Here is a 22,647-nt window from a genome sequence, read left to right on the forward strand (position 1 = left end):
TTGGAGATTAGTATCCAGGATAACAGTGATCCATGGAGAATGCCTGTTTCTTTCTGTGTTCTTTGTACTCTGTGTTCTTGCTGACCCTGTTTTCTTCCTATTCCCCCACGTTCTGATATGGTAAGTAGGTGCTGCTGTGTCCTCAGTGTACTGAATCATACCAGCCAGGCTTTGGAGTGTTGAGAGAGTACTTTGTACAGTTGGACTTTATATTGACAGGAGTCATGCAGGTAGGTCTTTGTGCTTTATTCTACAGTGACTCAACCCCAGACTATGATGTTAAACATAGTACTCTATATGTTTTCTGTAGACAACTGATTCTAAGACTGTAGTAACTGGGAACTTCTAAAGGAGTCTTTAGTCTCATGCTGTAGATAGATGAAAAGAGCATTTATAAACAATTGTATACAGGGAAAATAGGAAATCATCATCAGAGGAAAGGCACCAGCTTGGTGTAGATTGGAAAAGGCTTCCTATAGAAGGTGGAATTTGGGCCAGGGAGGATAGGATGGAATTAGTGGACTTTGAAGTTACAAGTCACATGATCTTGTATGAGGAATACCAGGAGACCAGTCAACTGGATCTCAGAATATTTAAGAGTGATAAAGGCAGCTAAATGACTCAATGAACAGAGTATTAGGTTTGTAATCTAGAAGACTGAAGTTGAAATCAGGTTTCAGAAATTAACTGTGTGACCCTGGGCAAGTCACTTAATCTGTTTGCCTTAATCCACTGGAGATAGAAATGGTAAATCACTCCATTATATTTACCCCCAAAAAACCTCAAATGGGGTCACAAAAAGATAGACACAACTGAAGAAGGTCTAAGAAACTCGGAAAGGTAAGAGGAGGTCAGGTTATGAATATTTTTGAATGCCAAGCAGGGGATTTTATATTTGATTCTGGAAGTGACAGATACTCAATGGAAATTTTTGAATAAGGTAGTAATATGGTCAGACCTGTGCACTGGGAAAATCACTTTGATAAAGAGGGGAGGATGAATTGGAGTGGTGAAAGACTTGACGTAGGAAGACGAAGCAAATGTCTATTGCAATAGTACAGGAGAAGGTAAAATCAATTGGTCTTAGCAACAGATTGGACATGGATAGGATGGGGTATAAGAGAGTAAGGAGTTGAAGATGAAACCTAATTTGTGATTCTGGGTGACTGGAAGGATGATACAATAGGAAAGCTAGAAATAGGAAAGCGAGGAAGGGAAAATGGTTATGGAGAAAAGATAATGAGTTCACAATTGGATATATTGAGATTAAGTTATCCAACAGGAAGTTAGAGATGCTGGTCAGGAGAATTGAAAGGTTAATACTGAATATGTCCATGGGACAATTACCAACATAGCAATGATAACCAAATCCATAGGAGCCAATGAGATAGTTAATTTGTATAAAGGGAAAAGAGGAGAGGGTCTGGGGGTAGATCCTTGGGAGATAGCCTTAGGGGGCATGGTGTAGATAAAGATCTAGCAAAGGAAATTGAGAAGTGGTCAGATGGGTAGGAAAAGTATCTCAGAAACCTGGAGAGAAAAGAGCAGCAAGGAAAAAATACCCTCACTTCCTTTATCAGTAAAATTAAGGACTAAATGATCTTTTAAGTCTCTTCCCACTCTAAATTGATCCCATGAACTAACACTAAAAAAATCTTGTATATTTTTGCTTTTTTTGTTGTATTCCCAGTGCTAAACCGTGTCTTGCACTCTGGAATAAAACATGCCATGCACTTGAATAGGCTTTGAGTGAGGGGGCGCTGTGCTAAGTTACCATCCTCACTTTCTCCTCCAGAGTCATCTGAGTCCAGTAGCCAGATATGGATGAGGATGGCTGGAGATGGCCCTGGCTGTGAGGCAATCAAGGTTAAGTGCCTTGCCTAGGCACTTAACACAGCTAATAAAAGTTAAGTGTCTGAGGCTGGATTTGAACTCGGGTCCTCCTGACTTCAGGGCTGGTGCTCTAGGCACTGCACACCCAGCTGTTGAGTAAATGCTTCTTGCTAACTGATATGATTGTAGGGTGAAAAAAACTTCCATATCAGAATATCTACCAGTAGAATACAAGCTTCTTGAGGGCAGGGATTTTTATATTTGTCACCAGTGCCTAGCCCTAATTTCTCAAACATAGCAGGTACTTAATATCTGGGCAGCTTGATGTTGGATAGAGCTCCCAAGTCTGGAGTTCGGAAGACCTAAATTCAGAACTGGTCTAGGACACTTACCCACTGTATGATCCTGGGCAAGTCACTTAACCCTGTTTGCCTCAGTTTCCTCATTTGTAAAATGAGCTAGAGAAGGAAATGGCAAACCACTCCAGTATCTTTGCCAAAAGAGTGCCATATGGGGTTACACAGTTGGACACAACTAAAACAACAACAAATTATGTGTTGAGATAGATTGAATTGGGTTGTCTAGCCATTAAAATTTTTTTATTTTTTAGGTTTTTGTCAAGGCAAATGGGGTTAAGTAGCTTGCCCAAGGCTACAAAGCTAGGTAATTATTAAGTGTCTGAGACCGGATTTGAAGCCATTAAAAAATTTAGTGCATTTGATAATCTCCATGAGTTTGGCTAAATTGATAAAGGATTACATTAAACACGCTGATAGCCTCCAGAGTTTGTCCTAATAAGGGACAAATGTTACCCTCCAGAGACTGATCTCTAGAAAGAACAAATGGAATTATATGAATGTATAAACAAACAGAAAAGCATGAATGTACATGTTTATTATTATTACTATTATTATTATTATTATTATTATTATTATTATTATTATTTCTCTAAGTTTGTTGAATATACTGACATACATGGGATCCCAGGTAGAAAACCAATCCTAGAATGGAGGTTGGATTCTTATACAATATCAAAAGGTGGGATCTGAAAAACTGCTTCTGGCTTGTTCATCCAGGGAGTCAGGTATATCAAGTGCCCTGGAGGATTAGAGGCATAGGGTTCCTTATCAAAAATTCCATTAAGTTTAGAAACTCTGATTAGGAGTGTCCCTCCCAACTTGGAATCTTTGTCCCTTATCATTAAAGACCTTAACAAAGCATGTGAATTTTCCCCTGCAGGATGTTGGTGCCATTCAATGACCTTGATACAATAGGGAGATTCATCTTTGTTACTGATGTCAATAAAATCTAGAATATAAAGAGGAAAAAGCTGAAACTTAGCTTGAAAGAATATTTGTGAGTTGCTGTTGCCAATTCAAAGATGAGTCTCTCCTTAGATACAGTCCATTCCTGGGCCCACAATTAAAGACTTCCTAAGCTTGGTAAGACCTGCTCAAGTTTGTCTTCCAATGGCATAGCTTTTCAGGTGTGACTACTCAAGTTAATATGAGCCTAAGTTTTTTTAATTTTTATAAAAAGGAGGTTGGGTTAGATGACCTCTAAGACTGCTTCCAGTTTTAAAACTATGATCATATGGTCTTTCTACTACAAGCATTCTTAACCTGAGGCCCATTAATTTTTTTAAAGAAATTAGATTTTTTTTTGGATACCTGTATTTCATTATAAGCACTGGCCCTGGAGTCAAGAGCAACTGAGTTCAAATACAGTCTTAGAAACTTAATTACCTAACTGTGTGATCTTGGGCAAGTCACTGGTCTCACTTTCTCTTCTAGCACCATCTAGCTCCAGGTTCATCTAGATCATATCTGGGATATGATCAGAACTGAAAATGACTTTGATGATACGGGAAGGCCCTGACCTAAAAGGTCAAGGTCTCTCATTGATCACCAGTTATCCTAATCTTAGTATGTCAGGTTAGTGAGAATGATATCTTTGGGTAATGTCCCCTCACTTTAATTAATCTGAGTGCAAGTCTTTTCATCACTCTTCTGATTGTAAGGTTGGCTCATGGTATAAGGAGGTCAGCATGAGAGACTACATGGAGACTCAAAACAATGACACCCAGCCTTCCTTCAATAAATGCCCCTCCATTTGCATTTTATTGTCATCCTCCTTATACTGGGGACTTCCCAACTTCTTCAATACTAAAGGACAACTACTACTAAAATTTCTCCAGATGTTTTCTGACTAGGACATAGTACTAGAAGGAATTATCTCCCCTCCCTAATTCTAGATACCATGCTGTTGAGGCAGCCTGAGCTATCTGAAAGGTACAAGATTATATTTCCTTATGAAATAGCTTTCATAATTTGAACTTTCAACTAATGTTTCTTCCCCTTACTCCCCACTAAAAGAAGCTTGAATCATTGAACTTTTAGTTCATACATATAATGAATAAACTCAGTTCTAGCAAAATTGATGAGCTACTGATATTCTTACATTTTTCTTTTCTTCCTAGATTATCAGTAAATTCCCCTAGTTTTCTAATGCTCCCACTGTACTAGCCTGTCATTTCCAATACTACTATATGCTTTAGGTCTTTCCCAATCTCTTTCTTCTTGACTCCTTAATCTCTAATCTCTCCTTGTTTCTTGCCACCCTGCCAATATAGCTTCTTTATTTTCATAAACCTGCTTCTCCTAGTGTAATGATGACTCATAATGGTTATGAATGGGAGTGACTTTAATAGTAGAAATAGGGATCCTGAAAGGTCCAACTTCAAAAAACCTACCTCACTCCAAGGAAGAGATAGACAACTCCAGAAAACAAATAAATATTTGATCCATCCTTCTCCTAAACTTTCCTAATCCCAAGGGGGGGGAATCATCCTTTCAGTCATCCAAGTTTAAAACTTCAGTGTCATCCTCAACTCCATACTCTCACTCATGCCATGTGTCCAATCTATTTCTAAATCTTATCATTTCTGTCTCTAAAACATCTCTCATAGTATATTATTCTCTACTCATACAACAACTATCGTATTTTAGGCCCTCCACATCTCTCACCTCCACTTTCCACCTAGATTATTTGTCTTTCAACTTCAATCTCCAATCTTTCTTCAGCCCAGCAGCCACAGGGATTTCCCTCAAGTGCAGGCCTGATCATGTCATTCTCCTTCCTTTAAAAACTCCTTTGAGGGCAGCTAGGTGGCACAGTGGATAGAGCATTGGCCCTGGAGTCAGGAGTACCTGAGTTCAAATCTGACCTCAGACACTATCTATGTGGCCTTGGGCAAGCCACGTAACCCCATTTGCCTTGTGAAAAACCTAAAAAAATTTTTTTTAAAATAAATAAAAAACTCCTTTGAATTCCCATTATTGTTTCAGTCATTTTATTTTTGTTTGGGTTTTTTTTAGGTTTTTTCCAAAACAAATGGGGTTAAGTGGCTTGCCCAAGGCCACACAGATAGGAAATTATTAAGTGTCTGAAGCCGGATTTGAACTCAGGTACTCCTGACTCCAGGGCCAGTGCTCTATCCACTGTGCCACCTAGCCCCCCCGTTTCAGTTATTTTAAAGTTGTTTCTGACTCTTCATGATCCCTTTTGGGATTTTCTTGGCAAAGATGTTGAAATGATTTGCTATTTCCTTCTCTGACCTATTTTACAGATGAGAAAACTGAGGCAAGCAGGGTTAAATGACTTGCCTAAGGTCACATGGTTAGTAAGTATCTGAGGCCAGATTTGGAGTTTTCCTGCTTACAAGCTCAGTGCTCTATCCAGCAAGCCACCTATCACTAGAGTCAAGTATAAACTCCTTTATTCAGCATTGAAAGTTCTTTAGTCAGTCAGTCAACAAGCATCTATAATGTGCTAGATATTGGAACATTAAGATTATAAAAAATTAAGGTTAAGGTCCTAACGTAGAAATAGTACATAAAGTACATAAAGATACATAAAGAAGTTCATAGTTATAGGATGTGCCTCTTTATTTTTCTATTGTTTCTCCACTTCTAGAGAGTCAGTTAACTAACTAACAGATGGGGAGACTATAAAAGACCTACTGGAGAAGATGGTTTCCAAACTGAGCTTTGAAGGAAAATATAGAAGCTAAAGGCAGAAGTGAGAAACGGTAAATGCTAGACATAGGGACAACTAAAGACAAGGCTTTTAATTGAGAAATGGAGTATGGTGGAAGAACGGAGAGTTGGTTGGTGTTGCTGGATCCTAGAATGAGTAAAGTGAAGTCTAAGAAAATGAGAAAACCAGGAAGAGCCCATACTATGAAGAGCCTTATGTTCCAGAGCACAGTATATTCATCCACCAGTTCATCCTCTCCTTCTTTTCAAATCTTCCGTTTTCCTCTTCCTCCTTAGACTCTATAGTCAGTCATTCCTGGGTCACTTACCAGTCACAAATGATAGTCCATCCTCCAGGTCTGCTTTTTTTTACTGACTTTCCACTATCTTGACATACTCTCCCTTCTCTTTTCTACCACTGAACATTCTTGATATCATTTAAAATTCAATTTCAAAGTCTACCTTCTACAAGAGACCTTTCCTAGTCCCCATATACACTAGTGCTTTCTTTCTAAAAGGGTATATTATGTCATTTGTACATTCCTATTTAAGTACATGTTATCTTTCCCATTGAAATGTGAGCTTCTTAAAGGTAAGGGTATCATTCTCTTTATATCTCCACTATTCATTTAGCATGATTGGTATATATTAAGTAAACACTTGTTGATTGGTGATTTACTCTTTGATCAATAGCCAACTGGATAGTCTCTCATTTTCTAATTATTCAGGGAACTGGAAGAAAACTTTCTAGTACCCTTATATCCTAGCCATTTTCACAGTCTGCTTGGAAGACACTGTTCAGAACAGTTCTTCCAAAACAATTTGACACTAAGAAAGACAAATTCAGAGAATGTGGTTGTGACTCACTTTTTGGAGATCTGAAATTCATTTGTTTAGAAAATGTTTGCTGAACCCTTACTATTTAGAAAGCCTTATGCTTGGTCCTAGACTAACACAAACTCCACTAAACTAGTTGTGTGACCTTGGGAAATAGCTACTCACATTTGTAAACCAAAGCATTATAGGTAGCATTATTATCCTTTTTTTATAGATGAGGAAACCAAGCTTAATAACCTACAGTCAAACAACCAGTCACTCACTAAAGCCTAGATCTTCTGACTCCAAGTCCCAAATTTATCCATTATTGTCACATGAATCACAGTCTCTCTTTCAGAACTGAAAGAAGATGATGTTTTTTTCCTCATCCTTATAATGAAGGGTTGCAGTAGGAGATCTCTATGATCCTGTTAAAAGAGGTAGATCAGTGAAGGAGTTTTTTATTCTAGGGTTCATTTAATTAATAAGCTATGAGTTGATTTACTGATAACTTTTTCAGGAACAGGTCTATAATGAAAGGTAAACCTATTATTTGAAAACTCTTCACATTAAAAATGCTTAAGGGTTTAAGATACTAAATGGTTTGACTTAAAGAGAAAACAAATGTGATATTGAGATAATTCATTTTAGTGAATAGAAAGGCATATAAACTCTGGTTTAGAACCTTCTGAGATGGCTTTGAATCAAGGAGTTCAAAGTCTCAGGTTAATGAGATGATAGGCCTCAGGACAATAAGTAGACTCTGCTATAATGCTTTCCTCTTATAATATTCTATAGGTACCAAATGATAGATTAAAATTGTTTTGCCCTCTTTGCTTGCTAATAATTTCCCAAGCTTCTGGAGTAAATGTGAGAAGTGAATGAAGGGAACAAAGTGGTATAGAGAAAAAAATATGGGACTGGGAATCCAATCTATCTAATCCCAGGTCTATCACTAACTAGCTAGTTGACTCTGGGCAAGTCATTTTCCACCCTGGGCCTCAGTTTTAGATTTCTAAGGTCCATACCCATTTTAAGATGCCATCATTTGTAATTGGCCTTTTTTCACCTATATAATTTGCCACATCAATAGAGAGAAGTTTGAACTCTAGGCTCCTTTAAGTACAGGTTGATCAAGGGTGAGGATTTATAATTAGTTCATAAGGTGTTGTTTTATAGAAGAGATACTTTTCTTTTTTAAATTATGAAGGCTATGAATAGCAAAAGAGAATCCCTAGTCTATTATACCCCAACCCACCTACCTATGAGATGTCACTTTAACAATTCAGTAGTAATTGAACTTTTGAGGCCTCGAGGACTAAAAAACATAATTATACCTTATGTGAAAACAGTTGTTAGTTGTTTACTCATGCTCATTTCTGCAAAACTGAATGCTGAATGATTCATTTCATCCCCTTAGCTCTCTATAATCTCTTAGGATAATAACTCACATTGATGTAGAGCTTTAAAGTTTATGAAACATTTTCCTTAAAGCAACCATGTGAGGTAGGCAAGGATACATATTATTATGTTCATTTTACAGATGAGGAAGCTGAGGCCCAGAAAGGCAAAGCAACTTCCCCATGGTCAGAAAGGTAATATGTCATAATTGGAATTCAGAATCATGTCTCCTCTCTCCAAATCCAGCTCACTTCTCACTATACCAGACTGCCTTGCTATCCTATATAGGACATCAGCTATGTGATTCAATGGAAAGAAGACTGATCTGGGAGTGGCAGTCATTGAATTAAAGTCCACCTCAGATATTTGCTAATCTATTGGTCAGCTCACTGGACTTGAAGTCAGAAAAGACCTGGCTTCAACTCATGCTTCTGACTCTAGCAGTGTGATTTTGGGGAAGTCAAATTATTTGTATATCTGCTTGACTTCTTGAATTTTGGCACTTCCTCTGTAAAATGAGGGGATCAGCCTTTACAATGACCTCTAAAGTCCTTTATAGCTTGAGGTAGAAGAGCCTTTAATTTTTCATTGTAGGTCCTTTGAAGCATTTAGATTTACAATTTTTTTTTATTGGTGAGATCAGCATGTCCCTATCTCTAGTCCAATGCTTCCAGAAAATGCAAAAGATTTTTTTGAAAAAAATGCTATTGGCTGAAATGTGTATAGGTAGGTCTTTTTTTTTGAGAATTTGTTCATGCTTAGTTTCTAAGTCTTTTCACCCTCTGCTTACTGAACATATATATCAACTATATACTTTTATCACTTTATAAATGTTAACATAATTATTGTAGAAATAGAAATGATGAAAATGTTATATATTTATTAAGTATCTGTGGATACAAATACAAAAAAGGAAGACAGTGCCTCTCTATTGGGGGGGTGGTCAGAGAAGTCTTGAGTAAGGTAAGAAATTAGATATTCTGAGCCTAGCTTCCTCCTTAAATGGAGATTTGGGAGTTCATGGCTGTACCCTCCAGTCAGAGGGACATAGGGTAGTAAGGAGATGAATACCAAGGATGATGAAATGTTGTAGGATGATGAGGTTTTCCCAATAATGAGCTTCCTGGGTGTGGTAGAGAAGTCAGAGAAGTCCCAGAGTAGTGTAGATAGGTGAGGAATAATGATTAAATAGACTCAGTATGACTGAACAACAACACTATTCAGTATTAGAGTCTAACATCATTTCCACGGGGAAAATGCTTTTTAATAACAACTAGCGATAATAGGAACACATCTCTGTTTGTTGATGTTAACAAGCAAGGCGATTGAAGAGAGGGATAGTTAAAAAAAAAAGTCACTGGTGCCCAGGGTAACTATCTAACCTGTGTAAATCTGTATTATGACTTCCATTCACTGCTGCCTGATCTTCTGGTGATGATTCTATCCAGAAGCTAAGCTCATTGATTAGTGAGTCCCTGCCTGGAATGCCATATCTTGAGAAGACCCAGTCATGGGCATGTTTGTCTTAGAAAAGAAAAGACTTAAAAAAGACAAGATAGATGTAGATACTTAGATGTGATTATCATAAAGAAGAGAAAGTCTTGTCTTTTTTCTTACCACTGGACTTTGATAATATGGAAGAGAGTGAGACTGATGACTGGGCAACTCTGCCTCACTTAAGTCCAAGACATATCTTTGGTTCTCTTTCAAAATAAAGAATGGGCAACAACAAAAACAAGAATTTTATATGTCATATAAAGAAAGCCAGGAGGATGAGTAGTCTGATTGAAGCAGGGAGAGCCTTCCAAGCATGGGGTGCAGTCAGAGAAAATGCTCTGAACTGAGAGGTATAGTGTCTTGTTTGGGGAATAGCCAGGAGGCCATTGTCACTGTACCTAGGAGTATGTGTCTGAGAATAAGGTACAGTATAAGAAAACTGGAAAGATTGATGGGGACTGGATTATGAAGGACTTTGAATGCCAAGCAGAGCATTTTGTATTTGCTTCTGGAGACAACTGGGAGCCACTGGAGTTTGTTGAATAGGAGGGGTGGAAGTTATAGGAAGGCAGATTTCAGTTCAACATAATAATGTACTTGCTAATGACTGGAGATGTCCAAAAATGGAATGTTTACTGTCTCATAGGTAGTGAACTTACTGTCAGCATATTCAAGCAGAAATTGGATGACCATTTGGCAAGAATGTTATAGAGGAGATTCCTGAATTGGGTGAGAAGTTGGCATAGCTGACATTAGGTTTCTTTAAATTCTTAAATCCCATTATTGAATGATGTTTAAATTCATCCAATACTATTTATTTTTAACATTAATAATAATAACTAATAACACTTTATTCCTGATTTCAGCCCTGGTTTCTTTTAGGATATAGCCACATGGACTATGACTATAATTAAATGTGTGCCATTCTGGGAAGAGGAGACCTGGGTTCTAGTCTACCCCATAATAAATCATGTATTAGGACAGTCTCTTTGATACTGTGTGCCTCAGTTTTCACTTCTGTCAATTGGGAATAATAAAATCTGATCTTTTAAAAATGTTGCTTGTTTTTTACACTCCTTCCTTGCATATACTTTTCTTCTTTTTCCTCCCTTTTAAAATCTATCCTTGTCTTTTCCAAAAACAATTAAACAACTCACCAACAAAGGACATTGTCTAATGATGATGATGGTGATGTTTGTTCTTTGTTCTCAAAGCCCATGATATCAGGGAGGTGATCCCAATGAATTATAGTTGAGTGAGGGGGTGCTGTGTGAGTCACCAGCCTTACTTTCTCCTCTGAGTTATTTGAATCCAGTGGCCAGTTATAGATCAAGACAGCTAGAGATGGCCCTGGATGCCACAGGGTCACACAGCTAGTGTCAAGTTTCTGAGGTCAAATTTGAATTCAGGTCCTTCTGACTCCAGGGCTAGTGCTCTATCTACTTAGTTACCTTACCTTGTCTAACAGTATAAAAAGTATTCTTTGTATATTATTATATATTATTATATATATATTTATAATCCTCCAGCTTTCTGCTAAGATGAGAGAGTTTCATTTTATTGTCTATCCTATGGAACTAATATTCTGGCTAAGCTATTTGTCAGATTAATTTTTATGATCAAATGAAATATTTTTGAAAGTGCTTTGAATGAATAGAAAATTTTACACTTTAAGTTATTATCACCAACATGAAGTCCTAAGTCACCATTATGTATGTGCAATTTTATTTATCTGTGACTGCCAATGGCAAATCCCTTCACCTGAGTTGTAAAAAAACCATCCATACTTAAGAATTTTAGGAAGGCTTGAGACTCCAAAAGGTTTAGAGCCCTGACCTCATTCACTCAATTAGTGAGTCTTAGAGGTGGAATTTCTACCTGCTTTTCCTAATTTTATTAGACGATGTTCCTTTTCATTGCTATTAAGTACAACTTACATTGGTTATTTTATTATGTAGTATTAAGAAAAAATAATATCAGGGAAAGAGTGCCAGCATCGATGGCAGGAAGAAGGGAGATAAAATCTTGCCTCTTCCATAAAGGTTTTATGAGCCAGAACAAATCCCTTAACCTTTTAATGCTCTAGGCAATTTTCAATGAATATAAATTGTTGAAGAGGTGACAATCAGCATCTGTGGAGAGCTTCCATATTGGGAGTTCCCTACAGCAATGACATCACTAGTCTAATTGCTATTTCTATCCCTAACAACAATAACAACTTTCTTTTTTAAGACTTTGGTCTTTTGTTTGCAATTAAAAGAAGCAGATGAAAATTTTATGAAACTCTACGGGAGATGCTTCTTTTGTTATTCTATTTCGGGAATAAGAAGAAAACAGACTCTCCAGCCCTGTAGGGCATTCTGAAGGACTCTCTTCTCTCTAATTCCCTTGCCTTCATTCATGGAGTTAGAGTCTGCTGCCCTTCAGGCCACAGCGATAGGCCCATCTGTTCAAACAGGCTCTGACCTGATTGATTGACTTGGTAGGCTCCAATAGGCCAGGGGATCCCTTATGTTCCTAGCAGGCTAATAGTATTCTCACTCTACACAGGCCCAGAGGCTTGGACACATAACGGAATTTTACAGTTCCTACACATTGGAAAACCAGATTAAAAAGCACTTGGTAGAGGGACAATAATAAGATCTATTCAGTTCATCACATATTTCTTTTACTCTTATTGAGATATATGATCCTGGGCGGCTAGGTGGCGCAGTGGATAAAGCACCGGCCTTGGAGTCAGGAGTACCTGGGTTCAAATTCAGTCTCAGACACTTAATAATTACCTAGCTGTGTGGCCTTGGGCAAGCCACTTAATCCCATTTGCCTTGCAAAAACCTAAAAAAAAAAAGAGAGATATGATCCTATGTGGTCCAGTTTTAAGCTAGAAATTATGTATGTGGTGGGGGGGAGTAACAGAAGATGTGTTCTCTGCCTTCAAGGAGATTTTTGTCTAATTGAAGAAGCAGTAACATTTCATATATACACACACATTTATGTATTTATATACATATATTTATATGTTTATGTGTATGTGTGTGTGTGTGTGTGTGTGTGTGTGTAAATCTTTTTCAAACCTTTATTCTTCCACTGCTGAATCCTCCTGTGTAAGGAAGAAAAATAGTTAAGCATAAACTCCCAAAACTATAGCCTCATCAAACCATTTAGAGCTGCCCCCCCTCATCCCTATTTTCTTCCTTCTCTACCAAGATAAATTAATAAACCAAAAAAATTCTCTATCAGATCTTTGGAAAGGGGGTGAATTTATGAACAAACAAGAATTAGAGTACATTATAAACTGCAAAATGAATGATTTTGACTATATTAAATTAAAAAGGTTTTGCATTAATAAAATCAATGCTGCCAAAATTAGAAGAAAAGCAGAAAGCTGGGAAACAATCTTCACAACCAGGAATTCTGATAAAAGTCTCCTTTCTAAAACATATAGAGAATTACATCAAATTTATAAGGTCACAAGTCATTCCCTAATTGATAAATAGTCAAAGGTTATGAACAGTTTTCAAATGAAGAAATTAAAGTGATATATAATCATATGAAAAAATACTCCAAATCATTATTGATTAGAGAAATGCAAATTAAAACAACAATTAGGTATCATCTCACACCTATCAGACTGACCAAGATGAGAAAAGGGGAAAATGATCAATGTTGGAGAGGTTATGGGAGGATTGGGACATTGATGCATTGCTGGTGGAGTCGTGAATGGATCCAACCTTTCTGGAGAGCAATATGGAACTATACCCAAAGAGCAATAAAACTGTTCAAATCCTTTGACCCAGCAATTCCAATTCTAGGTCTATATCCAGAAGAAATTTAAAAAAAGGGAAAAGTCCTACATGTTCCAGAATATTTATAGCAGCTCTTTTTGTAGTGGTAAAGAACTGGAAATTGAGGGGGTGCCCATCAATTGGGGAATGGCTAAACAAGTTATGGTACATGAATACTAAGAGAATATTATTGTTCTATAAGAAACTATAAGTGGTCAGACTTCTAGAGAAGCATGGAATGACTTATGGGATCTGATGCTGAGTGAAGGGAGTAGAACCAAGAGAACAATATACACATCAACAACAACATTATGAGATGAGCAGCCTTGATGGAAGCAGCTCCTTTCAGCAGTCCAGAGAGTTAGAACAACTGTATTTGACTGGCTATGAACTATATTATCCCCATCCAGAGAATGTAACTTAAAAATATACATGTGCATATGGATGAAAATAAATAAATTGTTAAAAAAAAGAAATTTTGGAGGAAGGGAAGATGATGGCAGCAGTCCTTGGTGCTGAAACCATTTCTGATTATTTACCTTGATACTGTTTCATATCTTTTACTTTGAATTAATCTGGCAAGAAGATGCATTGACAGGGACTCAGGGATGTGGATTTAAATAGATAATAACACAAACAGTATTCCTTAAATTTTTAATTGATTTTTTTTTTACTTTCACATCATTTTCATTTCCAAATATATCCCTGCACAGTTCCTGGCCCAGAGAGGAATCCATTGTAACAAAGAATAAAAAGGAAACAAAAAAAACAGTTCAAAACTAATGTATCAAAGCTGACAGTATAGGTAGAGTTCCCTCACTCCACAAAGGATTATGAGAGGTGCATTTTTTTTCCTTTTTTCTGAGCACCTTTTAGGCAGCCGTGGAGCTGGCACTATGTCAAACAGCTCACAAGAGTCTAGCTAAATTTTCAGTGTGTTCATTTAGGCCATGGAAATGAACAATGCCGCAAATCAGGGCTTGATTTGTTTATTGATTGTCAAGGCTTTAAAAAGTGATGGAAATAAGGTTAACACTACAGATTAAATAGATTCCCCCCTTCTGGAGCCAGTTGTTAAACATTTACCAGCACCTTCCTGCTTGAGATTCAACTCTTGGGAAAGGATTCTTCTCCTAGGAAAAGTAAAAAGCTGGATTTGAGAGTCAACACTCTCAATAGCTCAGTAGTTTTACTCTGAAAGTAAACAGCAGAGGGTGTCACAATCAAGATCTGGCCAGGGAAAAGATAGTGGGAATGCAGAGTCCAAGTCCGGGAACAGGGAAATCTATAGGTAGCTAAACCTGGGTCTGTCAATAGGAACTAGGAACTTGGGACATGGACATCTGGGCCCAGTAGATCCTGGGAAGTCTACCCAGAAGGCAGTCACGTTGTGCTTGTTCATTCTGCCACTGCCCCTCTGTTGTTTAAACTATAAATGTTCCAGCTGGAGCACCTCCCCTTATGTTGTCAGAGGACTTATACACTACGTAAAGAATCTGGCCCAGAGACTTTGCCCTTGGGTCAAAGGCAAGGTCCCTAGGGTTGGCAAGACTGAGCAGGGGTACTCAGGGTAAACCAATGGACAGCAAGAGGCCACTGGAGGAAGAAGGGGGTGTGGGAGCTGACGAAGTGAGAACAGCAGAAACAGGAAATGGGAGAGGGCCCAAAACAAACTTTATCCACTTCATCTGGACCTGCCCCAAATGGCTCTTAGCCAAATATGAAAATAGGCATAGCAGGGCCTAAAAAAACAAGAGGAAGCCTAAGTGAAATGAGACAATGAACCATGAAGAAACACAATATTGGCTTTCTCAGGGATGTGCCTAGGAATTGCTATATTTTTCAGTTTCTATAAACTCTTCCTATATCCATGGTTCCCTATCTTAATAATGACACGTTGGCCAAAGTTTTTCTGCTAGTTTTTCCTTTTCAAGTCTCTGGGTCCTTCTCTTGAATTCTCATGGACCAGGACTAGTCTTTGGAGACCTGTCTCTTCTCATTTGTCTCTGGCTCCACCCCAGGGCAGGGGTGGAAAATAAAGGTGGTCACTTTAACCAAGCTTAAGCATAGCTTTGGTCTGTGGTCCTTCCCCAAAGATTATCAGTCTTTTTTTAGAAAGGCAGTTACTGTACAAGGTAGATAAATAGGGCAGCTACTTATTTCCTCAACCACAAAAAAGAATTGTATTAAACACAAAATACTCAAAGGCATATGACAATGACTTCAAAAACATGAAACAGTAACCCATAACTCCTATTTACAGTTTTGCTCAATAACTATTTGAACCTACCTCCAAGCAACTTCTTCAAGGGCCATATCTTTTGGCCTGACTGAATCATCTTCCCGTGGTTTGACAACTCTTGGGAATTATGTAGTATCTTTAGGAAGCACACCCTGCTTCTAGTCACCTGAACTGCTCAGTGATCCAGATCTCTCATAAGCACTAGGACTGGAACATTCAGGTTCACCTAGACGGAGACATACTTTTGTTATCATCTGTAAATAACCTCCATAGCTGCCACCCCTTCTCCCCATCATAGGATGTTGAAAAGGGAGCTGAGTCCCTAAGTATAAAGTCTGAGTGGTCAGCTCTAGCTACTCTGAGGAAAATACCCCTTGACTCAGTTGTCCCACCACAAAGGTAAGGGGAAAGCAGCCTATGAACCTATTTTTTATTCTAGGATGAGTGGTAGATAGAGTGCTGAGCCTAGAGTCAGGAAGACTTCTTCCTGAGATCAAGTTTGGCCTCAGACATCTACTGGCTGGGTTACCCTGGACAAATCACTTAACTCAGTTTTCTCATCTGTAAAAATGAGTTGGAGAAGGAAATGGCAAACCACTTTGCTAAGAAAATCTCAAATGGATTCACAAAGAGTTGGACGTGACTGAAAAGTGAAGAGAAGGAAATGGCAAAACCACTCTCCTAAGAAAATCTCAAATGGGGTCACAAGAGTCAGACGTGACTGAAAAACGAACAGAAAGGGCCATGCTCCAGGAACAGCACATATTTTTATCAGAAAAAGCTCAGTACTACACGTACTCCCCAGAAGAAATGGGACCCATTTTACCTTAGTGCTTAGGCAAAAATCTGCTCCAAAAAGAGTGCCATGCTAAGGAGTCGATTTCTATCCTAACCAGAGCTGTGTCCACAGAAATGAGAATGGTGAGGCAACTCACTGGGAGATTTTGAAATGTGGTTTTGATTGTAGCCATGTGTTCCAGACAGAAACTTGTATTTTCTTCCTGAGAAACAGCTCAAGTTGGAAAGAGAAATAAAGGTGACTAGGACAGTGGGAGATGGGGTGGGGTCCATTTAAATTTGCAGAAGGTAAATTACAAACCAAATTCCTGAAATTCAATGATATGGTTTTTTAAAAAAACAAAATATTTTAAAGGCATCTATAAAACAAACTGTCAAGGACACCTTTTTAAAAATGTCTTTAGAAAAGAGGAAAAAGAGGTAGCCAGGTAGCACAGTGGATAGAGTACTGGTCCTGGAGTCGGGAGGATCTGAGTTTAGATCGGACTTCAGATACTCAATATTTGCCAACTGTGTGACCTTGAGCCAGCTACTTAACCCCAATGCTTAGCAAATACAAAACAAAATAAGAGAGAGAGAGAGAGAGAGAGAGAGAGAGAGAGAAGGAAAGGAAATATCCAATTTGTTGTTTTCCTGTCATTTCTTCCTTCACAACACTTCTTCACTCCCACAGTCACTGCCTAGGGACAAGCCTTTTCCCATGCCACTGGTTTCTCCAGACTCAACTCTAATTTATCCTCTGCTGACAAAAGTGCTGTTCCTGAAAGGGAAGGTCTGATCCTCCCTTTATTTCACTTCCCCCCATTTCAGGAAACTCCAGGAGTAGTTATTTCACTAGTACCTCCAGGATCACATACAAATAGGGAAGCCCTTCATAACTTGACTCCTTGCTATCTTTCTAGTGTTTTTAATTCTTTATTCCCCACCAAGGACTCTGATCTATTCACAATGATCTTTATTGTTCTTCACAGCTGACATTCCAGCTCTTGAATCCCCTGTATCTGAAATGTTCTCCCTCCTCACCATTACCTAGTGGCATACTTGACCATTTTCTATAAGACGTCTTTCCAGGTCAGTTCTTTTCCATTGCTAATACTTTTAACCTTCCATTTGTTCTGTATGTATCTGGATTCCTCCTTCCCACTTTTAAAATTACTTCCTCATTTTTTCATGTGGTGAAAGCATACCTCATTACTTGTGGACTAGTAAGATGACATGGTTTAACTCCCTTCCCCACTTAAGAAATAGTTTGTTTTGGTGAAATAGTGGGATTCACTGGTGGTGGTGGTGGTGGGGGGGGTTGTTCATTCATTTCAGTCATATCTGACTCTTCCTCTGAGCCCCTTTGGGATTTCTTTTTCCAGCTCATTTTCCAGATGAGAAAACTGAGATAAACAGGATTAAGTGACTTAACCCATGGTCACACAGCCAGGAAGTGTTGAGGTCACAGTTGAACTCAAGAAGATAAGACCAGGTATTCTCCCCACTGAGCCACCTAGCTGCTGACCTCAGTTCACTGGAGGAGCTGAAAGCACCTGAACTGATCATAAGTAAAGCAATGGGATATAGAAAAGCTGTAAGAAAACATCTGGGTTGAAAGGGGTCCTGTGATATGCTGATGGAGAGGGGAGGGGAGCTCAAGGAAACTGAATTGGGTGGATTGTCATAGCCAGGTGAAACCTAATTAAGGATGTTCTGGGTTCAGAAATCAGGGGTGTGGTTACTGGCTAGGGTTGAGACCAAAAAGGGGCAGGTCAGAGACCAGAGAGGAAATTACCTCCTTCCCCCACTTCTACAAAGACCTAGGGAGCTGAAGAAAGAGATGGCTCTGCTATTTAAGATCTGTGTGACCTTGTCACACAGTCTAGTAACTTCATCTCTATGAATTTGTTTGGACTAGAAGGTCTCTGAGAAAGAAATGCCAAACTCTTTCATTATCTTTGTCAAGAAAACCCAAAATAGGATCATAAAAACTCAGACATGACTGAAACAACTGAACAAAAATAAATTGAGTTGGGAGAAAGAAGGGTTCCTGACAACGTATTTTTGGAAAATCTGAGGTGTAAGAGAACTTTTAGTTGGGAGGGATTGATTCGAAGTTATACAAAGGAGGGAGGTACCTGAGCCAGGCCTCAGTAGAAGGCCAGTAGCTAAGAGATCTTTCTCTTTGGAGTTGACCAATTTTGTCATGCAAAATTGGTTTTGAATCCTGGGCCTTAGAGATTTGAACAGAGACATTAGTAAGTGAGCTCTTTTAGGGCTATGAAGCAAGAGTTGTTTAATCTAAATGGAGCAGCTTATCTTAGTTATTTAGAGAATACTTGGTCCACAAAACTATGTAATAGTTTGCCTAAAATGCCAGTCAGTGACACATTTATAGGGTCTTAAAAAAATCACAGTAGTTCTAAGTCCACCAGAGTGTTTGTTTTTTGGAGGTTATCAGTTCTAGGGAGGTCATTCACATTTAACCCAGGGTAGGGAATAGGGATAGGCACTAGATCTGTGATTTCATTGGAATAGGGAACTCCCAACCAATCAATCAACATTTATTAAAGACTCCAGCACTGTGTTAATTCCTGAGGATATAAAAAACAAGGCAAAAGACAGACCCTGTCCTCAAGGAGCTTATAATCTAATGGGTAAACAATCAGCAGCAGCTAGGTGGCTTATGGATTGTACTAGACCTGGAGGCAGGAAGACCAGAGTTAAAAATCCAGCCTCAGACATTTAACCCTGTTTGCCATATTCTACTGGAGAAGAAAATAGTAAACTATTGCAGTAACTTTGCCAAGAAAACTCTATGGATAGTCCATGGGGTCACAAAGTGTCAGGATATGATTGAACAAGAATAAATGTGCAAACAAATTATACAAAGCAAGGTATATACAGCATGAATAGGAAATAATTAGCAGAAGGAAGATGAGTTAAGAGGAATTGGAGAAAGCTTCCAGGAAAAAGATGAGATTTGAATTCGAACTTAATGGAAGTCAGTGAGGTCAGTATGCAGAGCAGAGAAAGGATTTCCTCTTTCAATTCAGATTGGAAACTTCTCTACAGCTTAAAGTTGTTGAAAATTACCCAGAACACTGTGATATCAAATGACTTGTCCAGGGTTATTGCTATCAGTTTTGTGTCAGACCCTTGATTCCTAGACAAGTTTTCTACCCTCTATGCAACTTTGCCTCTCAACTCCTAGATTGGAGTGTAGAAGAGCAAATGGTAGCTGATGGACATTTCCAAAGAAGGATGATAATGATGACTGCTGATGTTTAGATATTAATTTTATGTATATTAACTCATTAAATGCTTCTTTAGCAACAACCATTTGATGTATGGAAAATTAGGAAATGGAAGCGGGTAACAGTGACTTGCCCAAGGTCTCTTAGCCAGTGAATGAAGGAGCATGAGTTTGAACCTGGATCCTCTAATTTTAAATCCAAGTTCCTTTCTGTTGTTGTCCACTGCCTCAGATGCTTCTCAATTGATAGTTTTTTAATCATTCTTCCCAATTTGTAGGCTAACTACTTCAGCAATCCCCATGGATCCTTGGGTTTTTATATTGCTTGGTCATTGTTATCTTTTACCCTATCAGACTAATCTTTCTTGGGTCCTTTTCAGGATCTTGTTGTGTGGCTTCCAGTCTGTCTAGGATACTCCTCTTCTCACATCTGTGACCTCATTTACTCTTATGGATTCAACTGTCCTTTCTATGTACCAACTCCCCAAACTACATATCCAGCCTACATCTCTTTCCCCCATTGCCACATTTTCAATTGCCTGCTTGATATTTCCACCAGGAAATCCCACATGAATTTCGAACTCAAGTGGTCCAAAACAGAACTTGTTTCCTTTCCCCATAAACCCATCCCTGTTCCTTATTTCCCTGTTTCCGTCAAGGACACCACCATTCTTCCAGTTGTCCAGGTTAGAAGCCTAGGAATCATCCTTGACTCTTTACTCACTTCCCATATCCAGTCAGTTGCTAAATTTCAGGGATTCTGACTCCTCAGTGTCTCCTCCCACACCTAGCCTTTTCTCTCTACCCACACCATAATCCTCCTAGTCCAAGGCCCTTACTACCTTGCACCTGGACTATTGTAATAGCTTCTTAATTGGTCTCTCTGGGTCCAGTCCTTCCCTCTGCAAACCACCATCACTCAGCTGCCAAATTGATCTTCCTACAGAGTAGGTCTGACTAGTTCACTCTCCTACTTAAGAAACTTCCCAAGATTCCCAATACCTTTAAATTAAAATACAGCCTCCTCTGGTCAGTATTTAAAGTCCTTCACAATCTGACTTTCCTGGTGAATTACCTATTATTCCACCTCACCCACTACTCTATATTCCAATCTAATTGGCCTGTTTTCATCACCTAGGATATTCCAACTGTCATCCACTTGACATTGGTTTTGTCCTTCATACCTGAAATGCTCTCACTCTTCCCTTTCACTTCTTGGTTCACCCAAAGTTCACCCTAAGCCCCTACAAGGCTCAGCTCAAGGATCATCACCCTCTAGAGTCCTTTTCTGGTTTCATCACTGTTATTATGCTATACCCTATCCCCCCCAAATAATATATTCACTTTGTATGTATCTTATATTTTCTTGTGTGTGTGCATGTGTGTGTATGTTTGTATGTGTTTTCCAGAATGTAAGCTCCCTGAGGGCAAGAATTTTCTAATTTTTTTATTTATATCTTCAGGCCATATACAGCATATGGCACATGCTTATTGATTCATTTCCTCCTTGAGTCTGCTCTTTATGACTTTGTGGAAAAGCTGGGGTGGAGTGAAGTAGAAGAAAAGAAGAGGAAAAGGGGAGAAATGTGGCAGGTCTCCCTAAAGAGTTGCTTTTACCCGATTAGAAGTGGGGGAAACTCCAGTCCACTCCCTTATCCCCCACCCCCAGGACCTCTAACATGATCTTCCATCGTCTAGCCTCTCAGACAGTGTCTCCTAGAGAGTCCATGGCACACTTGAGGCTCTAAATAAATTCTTATCTATTGATTTGACTGACTGATTGCTAGGGCCAGTGGGGAAAACGAAATAAGGCAATATCAGACAATGGCTTTCCATGCTTTTGCACTAAGAACTAGGAATCACTGAAAAGTAACAGCCACAACCTGCCCCAAAAGAGGAGGAAGTGGCATCAAATGGGGGTGCCACTCAAACCCTCAAACCTTAGGAATTGGGTTAATCCATAATTATCAAAGTGATGTCATAGTTTCACCGGGCTTTCTAGAGATGAGCTACTTCCATTGTACAGTCATGCCTTGCTAGGTTACTTCGACGCAGGGAAATGAAAAATTCTGCTTAACTGAATCTTCTGGATTAACTTGGGGCCATTTAGAAACCTTTTGGATTTCTACCCTTATGGATAAGTTACACAAAACATGATCCTATCTTTCAGACACTGGTGAATAAAATTGAGTATTTGTTTAATGACTGAGGCTTTCCGAGGGATTCATGATCATCAGTCCTGAACTCCAGAACTGAACAGAAGGATGGAAAAAGTAGAGACTGAATCTGTCCTGAGCCCAGTAGAACCTCTGGAAATTGATTTGTCATTAAGTCCCTAATAGAATAACAATAATAAAATTCAATGACTATTTTTGCTAGCTGCTGTGTAGGTTCTGTCAAGACCTGTGATCACAGGTGATTTCTGGCTTCAGGCACTCAGTATGTATGTCCTGGGCTAGTCGCTTAACCTCCATTTGTCTAGTTTCTTCACCTGTAAAATAAGAATCATAGCATCCAGCTCCCACAGTTGTGAGGATCCAAATATTTGTAAAGCTCTACATAGTATCTGACACATGGTGAGTGATTAATAATAAATTCTTGTTCCCCATCCCTCCCATCAAAGTAGGGTACTCTCCCCTGTTGCAGACTGGCATCCCAATAACTTAGGTTGTGGTCTTTAAGACTTTAATGCCTAAGGTCACACTAGTTAGATCCTTCTAATTCTAAGGCTGGTCCTCTAAATCCTCACTAGATGCTGAGTCAAAGAAGATAAAATATGTAATCCCTTTGTTTTCTCATTTGAAGGATCCATGGTTTTATAGATGCTGAGACAGGTCAGTAACTTCTCTCCACACTATACTATAGTTGAAATTTCTGCTGTCCTCTTTAGTAAGATTCTGTTAGAATACATTATTGTGGTGTGATAGCCCTGTTCTGAATGCCTGAATGCAGAATTCCAGTTCTGATAGATCCAGGCTGGAAAGAATTTGAGTCTAGGCT

At 38.7% G+C, this 22,647-nt stretch overlaps 1 long non-coding RNA gene across 2 annotated transcripts in view; it reads right to left on the reverse strand.

Annotated features, from left to right (window-relative positions):
• Nucleotides 1–16,510, reverse strand: part of LOC141492693 (uncharacterized) — a 29,904-nt gene extending 13,394 nt beyond the window's left edge. Inside the window, exons 1-3 of one of the 2 annotated variants that reach the window (XR_012470036.1) lie at nucleotides 16,438–16,510; nucleotides 15,660–15,837; nucleotides 14,176–14,502 (exon numbers count right to left, since the gene is read on the reverse strand). This is a non-coding gene — a long non-coding RNA (uncharacterized LOC141492693). Of the gene's footprint in view, nucleotides 1–14,175; nucleotides 14,503–15,659; nucleotides 15,838–16,437 lie in introns of those variants that run through there. The other variant, XR_012470035.1, reaches the window with a different exon arrangement.
• Between the last annotated feature and the right edge of the window lie 6,137 nt (nucleotides 16,511–22,647).

Source organism: Macrotis lagotis, chromosome 7 (assembly GCF_037893015.1).
Source record: "Macrotis lagotis isolate mMagLag1 chromosome 7, bilby.v1.9.chrom.fasta, whole genome shotgun sequence".
NCBI classification, from domain to species: domain Eukaryota; kingdom Metazoa; phylum Chordata; class Mammalia; order Peramelemorphia; family Peramelidae; genus Macrotis; species Macrotis lagotis.